The sequence below is a fragment of the Aotus nancymaae genome, unplaced genomic scaffold (genome assembly GCF_030222135.1).
Source record: "Aotus nancymaae isolate 86718 unplaced genomic scaffold, 86718_ANA_hifiasm-v0.15.2.pri h1tg000032l_0, whole genome shotgun sequence".
NCBI classification, from domain to species: domain Eukaryota; kingdom Metazoa; phylum Chordata; class Mammalia; order Primates; family Aotidae; genus Aotus; species Aotus nancymaae.
Window position 1 is genome coordinate 30,651,902 of NW_026988445.1, and position 13,367 is coordinate 30,665,268.

The 13,367-nt window shown below is 40.4% G+C and overlaps 1 protein-coding gene across 5 annotated transcripts in view; it reads left to right on the forward strand.

Annotated features, from left to right (window-relative positions):
- The first annotated feature begins 108 nt into the window (after window positions 1–108).
- The window catches only part of CNST (consortin, connexin sorting protein), a 103,735-nt gene continuing 90,476 nt past the window's right edge, over window positions 109–13,367 (forward strand). The window contains exon 1 of one of the 5 annotated variants that reach the window (XM_012443726.2): window positions 109–442. The gene's annotated coding sequence lies outside the window, so the exon portion shown is untranslated. Of the gene's footprint in view, window positions 443–4,627; window positions 4,828–13,367 lie in introns of those variants that run through there. The other 4 variants (XM_012443723.2, XM_064383685.1, XM_012443724.3 and 1 more) reach the window with 4 other exon arrangements.

Here is a 13,367-nt window from a genome sequence, read left to right on the forward strand (position 1 = left end):
AGTGGACGGATGAGGAGAGCGACAGACCATCCGGCTTGTGTCCGGACTCGTACTCTATGGTTGTCCGCGCTCTGCGCTTCCCCTCTAGCCACCAGTGCTCTATGCTCCACGGTCTAGGGCCGCCAGCCGCCAGCCGGCCGGTCGCAAGGGGTGCGCAGAGGGAGGCGGGGCGGAAAGGCGAGAGGTGTTTTCTCCACCGGAGCCACGGGAGACCCGAGCAAGCTCCGTGACAGCACGTCGGCCGCCATGTCAGCGAGTGGGGCTGGAAACAGGCCCGGCGCCCGGCGGTAGCCCTCCTTTCGCCTCCGATTCCCAGGTGAGGAGAGGAAGAGCGGGATGCAGGGGAGCCGCCGGCTCGCGGCGCGGATGGAAAGCCTTCCCGGAGCCCCTCGCTCCTCCCCCTGCGCTGTCCTCCTCCAGCAGCGCCGCCTGCGCCCTCTCGGTGAGGTGTAGCCCGGTCCCCTCGCCTCCGCCCCCTCTCAGGTCGCCTGTTTTCCTCTCCTTTCTCAGCGTCTGTGGGTCTCCTATTGCTGAGCCTCGCGCCAATTCCTCCCTCCCTAGGGAACTCGCGCCAGAAGTCGTTCCTCGCCCGGCTCCCAGAGGAGCCTGCGGCTTCCACTGTTTCCATTCCTTTCTGCTCTGTGGCCCACAGCCGGGTGTCCCCACCCTGTGGATGGTTTTCATTTTCCCCCCACACCTGGTCCTCCCCGTCACCACCACGTTGGTCGTCTAGAACCGCCTGGTGTCTCCCTTCCGTTCCTCTCTCTGGGCCAATATGTTCCTTAATTTTTTATTTTCAATTTGTGTGTTTGAAAGACTTAAAGTTAAGATTAAAAATAGGATGCTGTAATGGAAGTTCTGGCAGTCTTTTTTACCTTTTGGGCAATGTTAAAAGACACGGTTCTTTGAGAGTGTTTTCGGTGTTTCAGAATCAAACTCAGAAAGAGCTTTTACCCTTTATCCTTACCACCAAGGCAAGAAACGGCAGCCAGCCAACTCCTGTCTTAAAATATGTACAATCCTTTCTGCTTACTCTGCTGAGAGCGTGATTGAGTTTGGCATTGAAATGCACAAGGAAAAGGTTCCTAAGGAATGTATCACCTAGCAAATAGTCTGAAGATTATACTCAGCTGATGAAGCTCAGAAGAATTGACAACCAAGTATGACCTTTTGTGGATTAAAAATTTCTTAGGACGTCATAGAAAATATCTAACCAACTGTTGTACAAGCTCCGGAAATTCACTCATTGATCTTAATGTCCTTGAATTCTTTTATCATACAGTTTTCTCACTGACGATTTTCTAGAAGTGACTTTGCATCCTCTGAACCTCTCTGCATTACTGAGCTGCCTTCCCCTCTCCCCTTAAAAAAACATTTTCATAGATTCAGAAATATACTTTTTTCCCCCTCCAGGACCTGAGTCCTAAATATTTTTAAATCAAATAAAATAGAATGCTGTCTCCATGGTTCACTCATAGAAATGTGTCGTTGAATTTCTTACTCCTTAAATATACTTCAAAAAACACATTGTGTTGGCTGGGTGAGGTGGTTTATGCCTGTCATCCTGGCACTTTGGGAGACTAAGGCAGAAGAATCACTTGCGGCCGGGAGTTTGAAGCCAGACTGAGCAACATAGACTCTGTTTTTCTTTTCTTTTCTTTTTCCTTTTTTCTTTTTTTTTTTTTGAGACAGAGTCTTGCTCTGTCACCTGGGCTGGAGTGCAGTGGCGGCTCTCCATAACCTCTGCCTCCTGGGTTCAAGCAGTTATCCTGCTTTAGCCTCCCGAGTAGCTGGGATTACAGGCATGCACCAACACACCTGGCTAATTTTTTGTGTATGTTTAATAGAGATGGGGTTTCACCATATTGGCCAGGCTGGTCTCGAACTCCTGACCTTGTGATCTGCCTGCCTCAGCCTCCCAAAGTGCTGGAATTACAGGCGTGAGCCACTGTGCCTGGCCGCCTTTGTCTCTTAAAAAAAAAGAAAGAAAGAAAAAGAGAAGCACATTGTGGTTTAAAAAACACTGTTGGGAGCCGAGGCGGGTGGATCACCTGAGCTCTGGAGTTTGAGACCAGCCTGACCAACATGGAGAAACCCCATCTCTACTAAAAATACAAAATTAGCTGGGCATGGTGGCACATGCCTGTATTCCCAGCTGCTTGGAGGCTGAGGCAGGAGAATTGCTTGAACCTGGGAGGCAGAGGTCGCAGTAGGTGGAGGTTGCGGTGAGCCAAGATCGTGCCATTGCACTCCAGCCTGGGCAACAATAGCGAAACTCTGTCTCAAAAAAAAAGAAAAAGAAAAAACACATACTTTAAAATGCACTGTCTTATTTCATAATGTTTGTATACCAAAGTTAGCCCACTGAGTACTAGAAAAACTGATGTCATTTTTTATTTTGTTTTTGAGTGGTATTATTTTCTTTTGGTTTTAGGAAGGAGAATTACATTTTAATATTCCCTTTTTACAGTGTTAATAGTTCACTTGTTTGTGATTGAAGGTACATGAATAATAAAAAGACAGAATTTTGTGTATCTTATTTTTCTGAGGTCCCAGGTCTGGGAATGTCCATTTCACCTTAAAGATAAACTTTATGATAAGCATTTAGACATACTTTATTAGAAAAACTTGATTAGTGTGCAGTATTTCTCATCTTTTTTTTAAGAAGTGTGGTTTTGTATGCCTTTTTGAAGTAATCTTTTTTTTTTTTTTTTTTTTGAGACAGTCTCACTCTGTTGCCTAGGCTGGAATGCAGTGGTACGATCTTGGCTCACTACAACTTATGCCTTTCGGTTTCAAGAAATTTCTCAGTCTCCTAAGTAGCTGGGATTACAGGCACCCACCACCATGCCCGGCTAGTTTTTGTATTTTTAGTAGAGACGGGGTTTTGCCATATTGGCCAGGCTGGTCTTCAACTACTGACCTCAGGTGATCTGCCCACCTTGGCCTCCCAAAGTGCTGGGATTACAGGCGTGAGCCACCGCACCTTTAAAATGGTGCCAAGACAAAGTGATTCTGCTGATGATTTTTACAGTCTCTCAAATTATCTTGTTATCTCAATTAAGTTGGTAGTGAAGAGAAAATATATATATGTATTTTCTTTTTGCTTTTTACATTTAAATTTATTTGTTTATTTGTAAAGGTGGAGTTTTGCTATGTTGCCTGGGCTGGTCTCAAATTCCTGTCCTCAAGCAGTCCTCCCACCTCAGCCTCCCAAAGCACTGGTATTACAGGCATGAGCCACCACACTCAGCGTCTTTTGGCTTTTAAATGACAGCTGTAATTGGGAAATGCCAAGTGATAGTTCTTGCTTGCTGTCAGAATTAAGGCTGTAGGTCTGTAGCAGTAGTTTTCAATAGAAATATAATGTCAGCCGGTTGGGCACAGTGGCTCACGCCTGTAATCCCAGCACTTTGGGAGGCCAAGGTGGATGGATCATGAGGTCAGGAGTTCGAGACCAGCCTGGCCAATATGGTGAAACCCTGTCTCTACTAAAAACACAAAAATTAGCTGAGTGTGGTGGCATGTGCCTGTAGTCCCAGCTACTCAGGAGGTTGAGGCTGGAGAATCACTTGAACCCGGGAGGTGGAAGTTGTGGTGAGCCGAGATTGTGCCATTGCACTCCAACCTGAACAACAGAGAGAGACTCTCAGAAAAATAAATAAATAAATAAATAAATAATAATAATGTAAGCCATATAAGTAATTTAAAATTTTCTAATAGTGATATTAAGAAAGTAAAAAGCAGGTAAAATTAATTTTACTAGTATATTTTATTTAATCCTGTATATGTTGTTTTAACATGAAATGAATTTTAAAAGTTAATGAGATATTTTACATTATTTCATACTAAATCTATAAAATCTGGTGTGTATTTTATACTTATAGCACATATCAATTTGGACAAGCCACATTTCAAGTGCTCAGTAGTCACATGTAGCTAAATGTTACCTTACTGAGCAGCACGTGTGATAGGATTGTCACATATTTTTATTTTATTTTATTTTTTTGTTTTTGATACGGAATCTTGCTCTGTAGCCCAGGCTGGAGTGTAGCCCAGGCTCACTGCAACCTCCGCCTCCTGGATCCCGGTTCAAGCACTTCTCCTGCCTCAGCCTCCCAAGTAGCTGGGATTACAGGCACACGCCACCATGCCCGGCTAATTTTTGTGTTTTTAGAAGAGATCATGTTGGCCAGGCTGGTCTTAAACTCCTTCATGATCCACCCGCCTTGGCCTCCCAAAGTGATGGGATTACAGGCGTGAGCCATTGAGCCCGGCCATTCTCACATGATATTTAAGCTGTCTTCCTACATTGAGAGTCTGATTCTGTGGGGTAAATTAAAAACTCCTCTTCCTAAAGTGCTGTGATACTCAATTAGAGAATATTCTCTGCAGGAAGAGAATTCTAAGTCTCTCCCTCATAGTGTTTTGGTTTTGTTTTGTTTGTTTTGAGACAGATTCTCACTTTGTTACACTGGCTAGAGTTCAGTGGCAGTCCCAGAGCCTTGAACTCCTGGGCTCAAATGATCCTCCCACCTCATTCTCCCAAAGTGTTGAGATTACAGGCGTAACCGCCATGCCCAGCCTCTTCCTCTTCGTGTTGACTGTGTTAACGCTGAGCCCGTGCTTGTTTAGTGAGGATCATAAGATGAATAGTGTTCAGTCATTTCCTGGCGTGACTCCTGGCGTGTCATTGTTACTAGTTATTTACATCTGCCTGTCAACAGTGTATCAAGGCACAGTGTGAGTTCCCATCTGCTAAATCTATTGACATTAAGTAAGGAGAACTTGAGGACTTAAGAGAAGATTGAACTTTGTTTTGAACAGGTAGAGTACCTGCTGTTGTAGAGTTGTTTTCTGAATCAGTTTCGGGTAAGCTAAGAGTTTTATAAATGTGCTTCTTTATATCGCTGTATTTCTTATCAAGAGAAAGATCAAATCTTTTAGCAAAATTTAGAAAGGAAGAGAAGTTTTATGGCTGTAGAACACTGGGAGCCTGAGTAAAGTAAAAGATTAACTTGTGTATGGTGGTTTAGGGCAGTTTAAAAGGAAAGATGGCAGTTTTTATATAAACCAACTGGCATACTGTCTACGTACATGCTTTAAGTTGTTTTTGCAACAAGGTGGTGATTTATAGAGACCCGTCTCTGGTTCAGAGCTGCCTTAACACAGGTAACTCTAAGACTAGTTAACCTCTGTGGGGATTAGTCAGACCCATCACTGTTCCTGTCTTGATCTCTGTGCTCTAATAAACTTCCCTAAATACTACTTTAGCTGCAACATGTTACAATCTACATTAACAGCAAAATTAGCCTGAAGGCTTAATTAATACTCAGTGTAATTTAATACAGGAAACGTGCCCTCTTCCCAACCTTTATGGTATGAAGAAATTTTAAATTACCTGGTCAGTGAACAAACTCCTCTGTCAAATATAGTCGTGTTAGACCTGGCACAATGTAGGTACTGTGGGGAGTATTAGAGGATCAAAGACAGAATTGGGGAAGGGGTGTAGTTATTGGATGCTGCTTGTTTTGTGAGAGATGTGTGCATGTTCTATAAGAAAATCATGTTTTCTTTTGTGTTTAAAACTAGATAGCCATTCATTGGCACCCTTTTAGTTGGACAAAAGAGAAAATACGTTGTTTGGTTTCTACAAGTGAGTCTCAGCAAATTTATTTTAGTTATTTTAGGAAGAGTGATTGATAGTATGGTAATCTTCAGTTTTTAAAAAGCCCTGATAAGGTTTAAATGGGCTTTGAAAGCATTATATGTTTACTGAGAAATTCTAACTTAATATGTGTGTGTCTTGATACTGTCATGTAGCATTCTTTCCAGTTTAGGGCCTTCAAGAGTCAAATAAATATGGGCATTCCTTTATGCAGGAATCATTCTCATGGGAGAAATTATATATCCTTTCAACCAGGGAATAATTTTGTTTTTTAAGCATTTGAAATGATTATTTGTAATATTCTTTGAAGAACACATCATTAGCAGAATTCTGAAGTATTATAATAGCTTGAGATTTCTTAAATTTATTTATTCATTTTGAGACAGAGTCCTGCATTGTCAGCCAGGGTGGAGTGTAGTGGTATGATCTCGGTTCACTGCAGCCTCCACCTACTGGATTCAAGTGATTCTCCTGCCTCAGCCTCCCAAGTAGCTGGTATTACAGGCGTGTGCCCCACCACACCTGGCTAATTTTCTGTATTTTTAGTAGATAGAGGGTTTCACCATGTTGGCCAGGCTGGTCTCAAACTCCTGACCTCAAGTGATCTGCCCCCCTCGGCCTACCAAAGTGCTGGGATTAAAGGCGTGAGCCACCGCGCCAGGCCAAATTATTTTTATCTTAGTTTTGAGGTTCTGCGCTTTAATATTTTGGAGATGGAAGCTTTCCGCCATTGTACCACTCCACCCTCCCATCTCTTAGGACTTCCTGTTGTTCATCCTCATTAGCCATGTGGAAAGGAAAGACTGTGTGCCTATCAAAATACCGACAAATCAAGATTATTTTTCCTTTCAGATTAAGAAAAATTCTGAAACAGTAAATGGTAAATTTTGTCACATTTATTTATTTATTTTAGAGATGAAATCTCACTTTGTTGCCCAGGCTAGCCTTGAACTCCTGGGCTTAAGTGATCCTCCTGCCGTAGCCTCCTGAGCTGGGACTACAGGCATGTGCCACACTATCTGGTTAGTCACCCTTTGACATTTGGGCATTTGATATTTAAATTGACAGTATCTAGGCAATTATAGAAATTAACATTATTTTGTAATTGGCAAATCTATTAAATTCTCTTATGAGAATAGTTGCCCTGTTTTTTCCTGGAGAGCTGTTACCTGATTAAATAATTACATCTTTTTTCTATCTTAGCTGCATTTTGAAAACTCAGTGAATTAGGTGACTGTGGTTTTCTAATTTGAACGAAGGTAGAGTAATCTTTAAAAATGCTTTTTGGCCAGGCATAGCCATGCCTGAGACTTACACCTGTGGTCTTAGCTACTCTGGAGGCTGAGGTGGGAGGATCACCTAAGCATGGGAGGTTGAGGCTGCAGTGAGGTATGATTGTACCACTGTGCTCTGCACTGCAGCCTGGGTAACAGAGTAAGAGTCTGTCTCAAAAATGAAAAATAAATGAGTTAAATAAAGTACTTTTTATATTATAGATTTTGAAATAAATAATTTATTAAGCAATTTGTCAACTTTATAAGAGCAGTTACGATACTGTTGTCCTTGAGTATTTGATAGTGTACTGCTTATATTTTGATTTTATGTATGCATTGTCTTTGTTCATTGTTTTTCTCTTCTGAAGCTGTTATTACCAGTGTACAAGTAAATTTTAAAAATAATTTTTGGATGAACTGAAAAACATTGCCTAAGATTTTTCAGTGAGGATTTATTTTTGTGCAAATGTGTGAGGTTTGTTATTTAAACAGAGATGAGCGCTTGCTGTGTTGCCCAGGCTGGTCCTGAACTCCTGGGCTCAAGCTATCCTCCTGCCTTGGCCTCCCAAAGTGCTGGGATTATAGACATGAACCACTGCTCCCAACCAAAAATGTGTTTTATTTATTGAATAAGAAATAGTGGAGTTACTTGTTTGTGTGTGGTGTGTGGGTTTTTTTCATTAATTTTTTTAAAAAATAGAAGCAGGAGTTCGCCATGTTGCCCAGGCTGGTCTTGAACTCTTGAGCTCAAGCAGTCTGCCTACTTTAGCCTCCCAAAGTGCTAGGATTACAGGTGTGAGCCCCCACACCAGGCCTGAGTTATTTGTTTTTACCTCATGAAGCAACAAAGAACATTTTAGATTTTTTTTTCCACTTGTGAAGCATGAAAAAGTTTACTGAAATTGGATCTTATAAGGATTCATGTAACCAACATGATTTCCTCCCTCAGAGTCAACTCTGATGGAAAGAGGGGTGGACGTTTGTGCAAATTACGCTGGTTATAATATTGTGAAATTTCGTTTCCTGGAAAAGTCATTATTGGTACCCATTTGTGACATCTTAATTCAAATTTAACCATCAGACTTTATTTTATGCAATTTACACAGTAATCTCTAGATCCTTTTTGCTGCAAGTATTTTTAAAATTTTGTTGTGAAATTCTCTGCCATGCCAGTTAGAGTTATACCTGTAGCATTGGATAAGCAGCGTAAAGAGCCAGAATCAGAAGTAATGCATTTGTCTTCCCTATTTTAACCATGTATGTTTTGTGATTGGGAAGAGAGAAGATAGTCTGTCTTGTTGGTGTTACATTTTTAACTCTTCTCTTAAAATTAATTGAATAGATCATATATTCACCAATGCTCATCTTTTCACTAGCCAGAGAAAGATGTATTTCACAATAACCTAAAGTGAAATAGTATTTAATTCAGGAAGTTAGTGTTTATTATATCAGGTGGCCTCTTGGTTGATTATAGTTTCATGCATTCTGATGCCTACGGGCCTTTTCTCCTTCCTTTTTCCACTGTATAACTGGGGAGACCTAGGGATTACCCAGTGAATGCCAGCAGAGCTTTAACCTATGTGTCCATGGCTTGCCTTACCTGAAGCCTCAGAGAGTCCAGCTATGGGTGCAAAAACCTTATGAGCAAAAATTCTGCTCCAGGAACACTTATCTAGGCTGAGGAAACATATTCTAAGAATATCTGTTTTGTGACTAAAGCTTCCATGTACTTGTGTAATGCTCTGTGTAAAACCACGTACTTTGTATAGCCTTTGCTGGAGAGTTTCCATTTTCCTCCAGCTCTTCAGTGTAAGTGAAAAAAATGTGCCAGAATGTCTGTATAGATTATTCTGCCTTCCCGCACCTTTTGGTTTTTTCCATGGAAAGCTGACAGGTCAGAATAGGGTATATTTTATTAGAAACTTGAAGGGTATGTGGGGTAGAAGCACAAATCTTACTCTTCCCCTCTTTTTTCCTTCATGATTACAAAAGTAATATTGCTCCAAAGATTTTTTTAAAAGGTAAATAAATTTTAACTTGAGGAAAACATGGTTATTCAAAAATTAGTGTTTTTTTAAAAAAATTTTTTTTAAAGAGACAGTGTCTTTCACTATTGCCCAGGTTGCCATGTAGTAGCGATTATAGCTCAGTGCAGCCTCAAACTCCTGGGCTCAAGCAGTCCTCCCTCTTGAGCCTCCCTAGTAGCTGGGACTGCAGGCGTGCACCACCATACACAGCTAATTTTTTTTTTTTTTTTACTTTTTGTAGAGATAGGGCCTCCCTGTGTTGGCCCTGACTAGTCTGTAACTCCTGGCCTTCTCCAGGAGCAGTCCTCCTTTCTTGGCCTCCCAAAGCACAATGCATGCATTTTTCAGAGGGAATTCTTAGCTTTCATCAGATTTTTCAAGGAGTATGTGACTCAAAAAAGGACAAGAACCACAGAATCAATTTGACTTACTTGGTTATTGCATGTCCTTCCCAAATCTCTAACTCTTATGAGCAGCTATGATTTTATAAGGATTCCTATGTAAAAGCATCATTTTTAGTAGTAGTTTATTTGAAACAAAAATAATTTAATAGATTATGGAGAAAAGTCATAGTGAGTCTTTCAAAGAACAAATCTTCCTCAAGTATATTTTATCTTCTATCTTTTATACCTTTAGGAATTACTCTTCATACTTTTCTAGTACCTTGTGGGGTACTTTATTTTTAATCATTTGTTTGTCCTCTGTGCATTTTATAGAAAAGTGAATAATTATTGTGGTTGAGTTTTTGCTGCAAGTCCAAAGAGTTATTCACAGACCTGGGATTAGGGTAAAGGAAACTGCTGTTATGTGATGATGAGAAGAATGGGTCCATAGATAGCTTGATTGTACAGACATGCTCCCTGATGAATTGGGGGTGGGTGAGAAACTGGGTACAGGTAGAAAAATTATCCCTGAACAGTGGATAGAAACGTTCTACTGAGATGGAGGTGCAGCTTCTATTTACTTGTCCAGGTGAGACTGCTGTGCTGGAATAGGCAGGCAGGGGACTGGAGATTGGTGATGATAGTTGAGCATAGCTCTAGAGGAATGTGGTCCTGTGAGCTCTGTGAGGAAGAATATCTGGACAGCATTAAGGTTCCAGCTGAGGTTCCGTGGATACTGCTTTTAGAGAGTTACTGATTTGTGAAGTTGTGATGCTCTTTAACAATAGACTGCAGATTGGCTATGAGAGCAGAAGTAGTTAAATTGATCAGGGCTGGGAGTTTATAGGGTGAGTGCAACAGAAGTATAAGAAGACTAAGGAAGTAGCAAGAGATGATACATGGATTCGATACTAGATAGGAAAGGAAGTAATGCTAGGATGAGTCTGGCTAATGTAGCCAACAGACTGGCAGGAGTCCGGAGCGCTTGTGGTTGAACAGCTGGGGTAAGGGATTGAGAGCTATCAAGGAATAGGAGTTTAGAGCCAGGTAAAGAGATATTGACAGTGGGAGGTTGTTAAGACTCATCTAAAATGAACAGTTTTGTTTATTCTGATACTCAGTAACACTAGCTAAATGACCAGACCATAGGATGTTATTAAAGATTTTTGAGACATGAAAAATTATTCATTCCACAAGCATATGAGGTCATTGCTTTTATTATGCAAAACAGAAAGGTAGTGCTTTCTGAAGATTAATCTGCCTCTGTTATGCAGGATGGATTGAAAGGGATATGTGAGAAAAGGAAAGCTTTAATTAAAGGTAAACATCAGCCTAAACTTTTTGAAATTTTATAACTTCTGAAATGATGGGATTAATGAGTTTCTGCTTTGTGTTCAGAAGAGTAGGATATAAGCTAGTGAACTGGCTTAGGTTTGATAATTTTTTAAATTGTGTTTGCCGTATGAATTTTATGTTCTTTATCCTACTTGAAATCATAAATTAATTTTAATTTATTGATAGTGCATATTAACTTGCAAACTATGATATATATATGCAAAAAAATACGTCATTTTGGTGTATAATTTTGAAATATGGTAGATTTTGAATGACTGTTGAAACCCAGCATTAATTCCTGTTAGCTTAATGGCTAATGTCATGAATGGCTTTATATAGATTTGTTTTAATTTTTTTTTAGAAAGAAACAGGAAATATACATGAAAACTCTTGGTTAGTATAATTTATAATTCATTCAGATATGTATAGACCTTTATTTCTTTATTTTACTAGAATTTTAGATGCCACCTTTTTTTGACGTAGGGTTCAGTAAACCTATTGTGAAAAGTTGTGGAACAGTTTGGAGAGTTACTTTTTAAGATCTATACAGTTCCACTACATAGGTCTCCACTTTGTGCCCTGGAGAACTGGTTTTGTAGGAATTCCTGTTTCTGTAGGTTCTTGGCAATTACAGCAGGTGTCTTGGTGGTGCTCTAAAATAGAGTCCTAAGCAGTGGGTATCTACTGAAATGGTTGATAAATACACTTTCTAAAAGAAAAAAACCCACACATCTATTACATGAGATAACACATGTCACAGTGACTTTCTACAGTGTGTGGCACACAGACAGCACTTAGTAAATGTGGTGTTTTGTTCTTAATTTGCTAAACTTTTATTATAACTTTGTATTTATTTGGTTTATTTTCTTTCTAAAGAGGGGAACAATATTAATATTTAAATGACCTCTGTAACATTCTTAGTGATTAAAAGTAAACTTTATGTCCTTGGTTCCATGCTTTTGAAAAAGTTTTCGAATATAAAAATAATACATTTAAATATGCAAAATACAGAAAAATGCAAAAATAAAAACTTCAGTTGTAGCTGGGTGCAATGGCTCACGCCTGTAATCCCAGCACTTTGGGAGGCTGAGGTGGGCGGATCACCTGAGGTCAGGAGTTCAAGACCAACCTGACATGAGGAAAGAACATGTTTCTCCTGAACATGGAGAAACCCCGTCCCTACTAAAACTACAAAATTAGCCAGGCATAGTGGTGCATGCCTGTAATCCCAGCTATTTGGAAGTCTAAGGCAAGAGAATCGCTTGAACCTGGAAGGCGGAGGTTTCAGTGAGCCGAGATGCTGCCATTGAACTCCAGCCTAGGCAGCAAGAGCAAAACTCTGTCTCAAAATAAATAAATAAATAAATAAATAAATAAATAAAACACAAAAAACTTCAGTTGTATTCCCATCAACTAGAGCAAGAAGTGTTAACATTTTGGTGTATTTATTTTCAGTCTCTTTGGAATGTGTGTTTTACATAGTTGAGGTTATATTTACAATTTGTTTTAGATTCTTCTCTCATTATAGACACATAATGTATATTTTTTGTGGCTTTGTAACATTTGTAACAAATGATAATAATTTCCCTATTATTGAACATTTGTTTTGTTTTTTCCTCACTGCCACAGTGATTTTTTTTTTTTTTTTTGAGACAGAGTCTCACTCAGTTGCCCAGGCTGGAGCACAGTGGCCCAATCTGGGCTCACTGCAACCTCTGCCTCCCAGGTTCAAGCCACTCTCCTGCCTCAGCCTACCGAGTAGCTGAGATTACAGGTATGCACCACCACGCCCAGCTAATTGTTGTATTTTTAATAGAGAGGCCTCAGCCTACTGAGCAGCTGGGATCACAGGCATGTGCCACCACGCCCGGCTAATTTTTAATAGCGTTGGGGTTTCCCCATGTTGACTGAGCTGGTCTCGAATTCCTGACCTCAGGTGATCTGCCCACCTCAGCCTTCCAGAGTGTTGGGATTACAGGTGTGAGCCACCACGCCCGGCCACAGATTATACTTCTTAATTCTTCTTGTCCTGTTACCCCTTCCCCTGGCCACCACTCTCTACCCCTACTCACAGCCACTGTGAAAGATAAAGGAGATTAATTTTGCCTTTAGGAATCCATGGAAACTTGGCCTTCGGACTTCAGGCAAACACCAGAGCGGAAACATTGGAAGTCTTGTTCTAACATGTTTTTAACTTTAAAAACTGAATTAGGTTTTTATGTTTTTAGAGACATCTTGCCCTCCTTTTTCTAGCTTTTGATGGGACATTGCCAAATTAATAGGTTTTTTTGAAGATGACTAAGATGGGCATCTTTCATTTCAGTAAGGAAAAGAACATGGACTAAGGGGATTATGCAGGTGAAAATGCATAATGTGATGAAAAATGACCTTCAGAACTGCTAATTCTCATGGAATACATGTAAATAGCACAACCATCCCTGTTTTTCTATTATGACTCTGTTGTTCTCGGCTCTCCCCAGCACCTCCCCACCGCAGTGTCACTCCCTTTGCAGCCTTTCCTGGTGTCGCCTCCTTATTCCAGTTCTTTCTAGACTCTCTGCTATCCTCTGGGTTTGTTTTTGAACTGAACTTTGCATTGAAGTACCACCTTTTTGTAGCTGTTATTCAGTTTTGTCCTATTACCACTTTCACTTGGAATTTGAGGTTACTCTACTGTTGT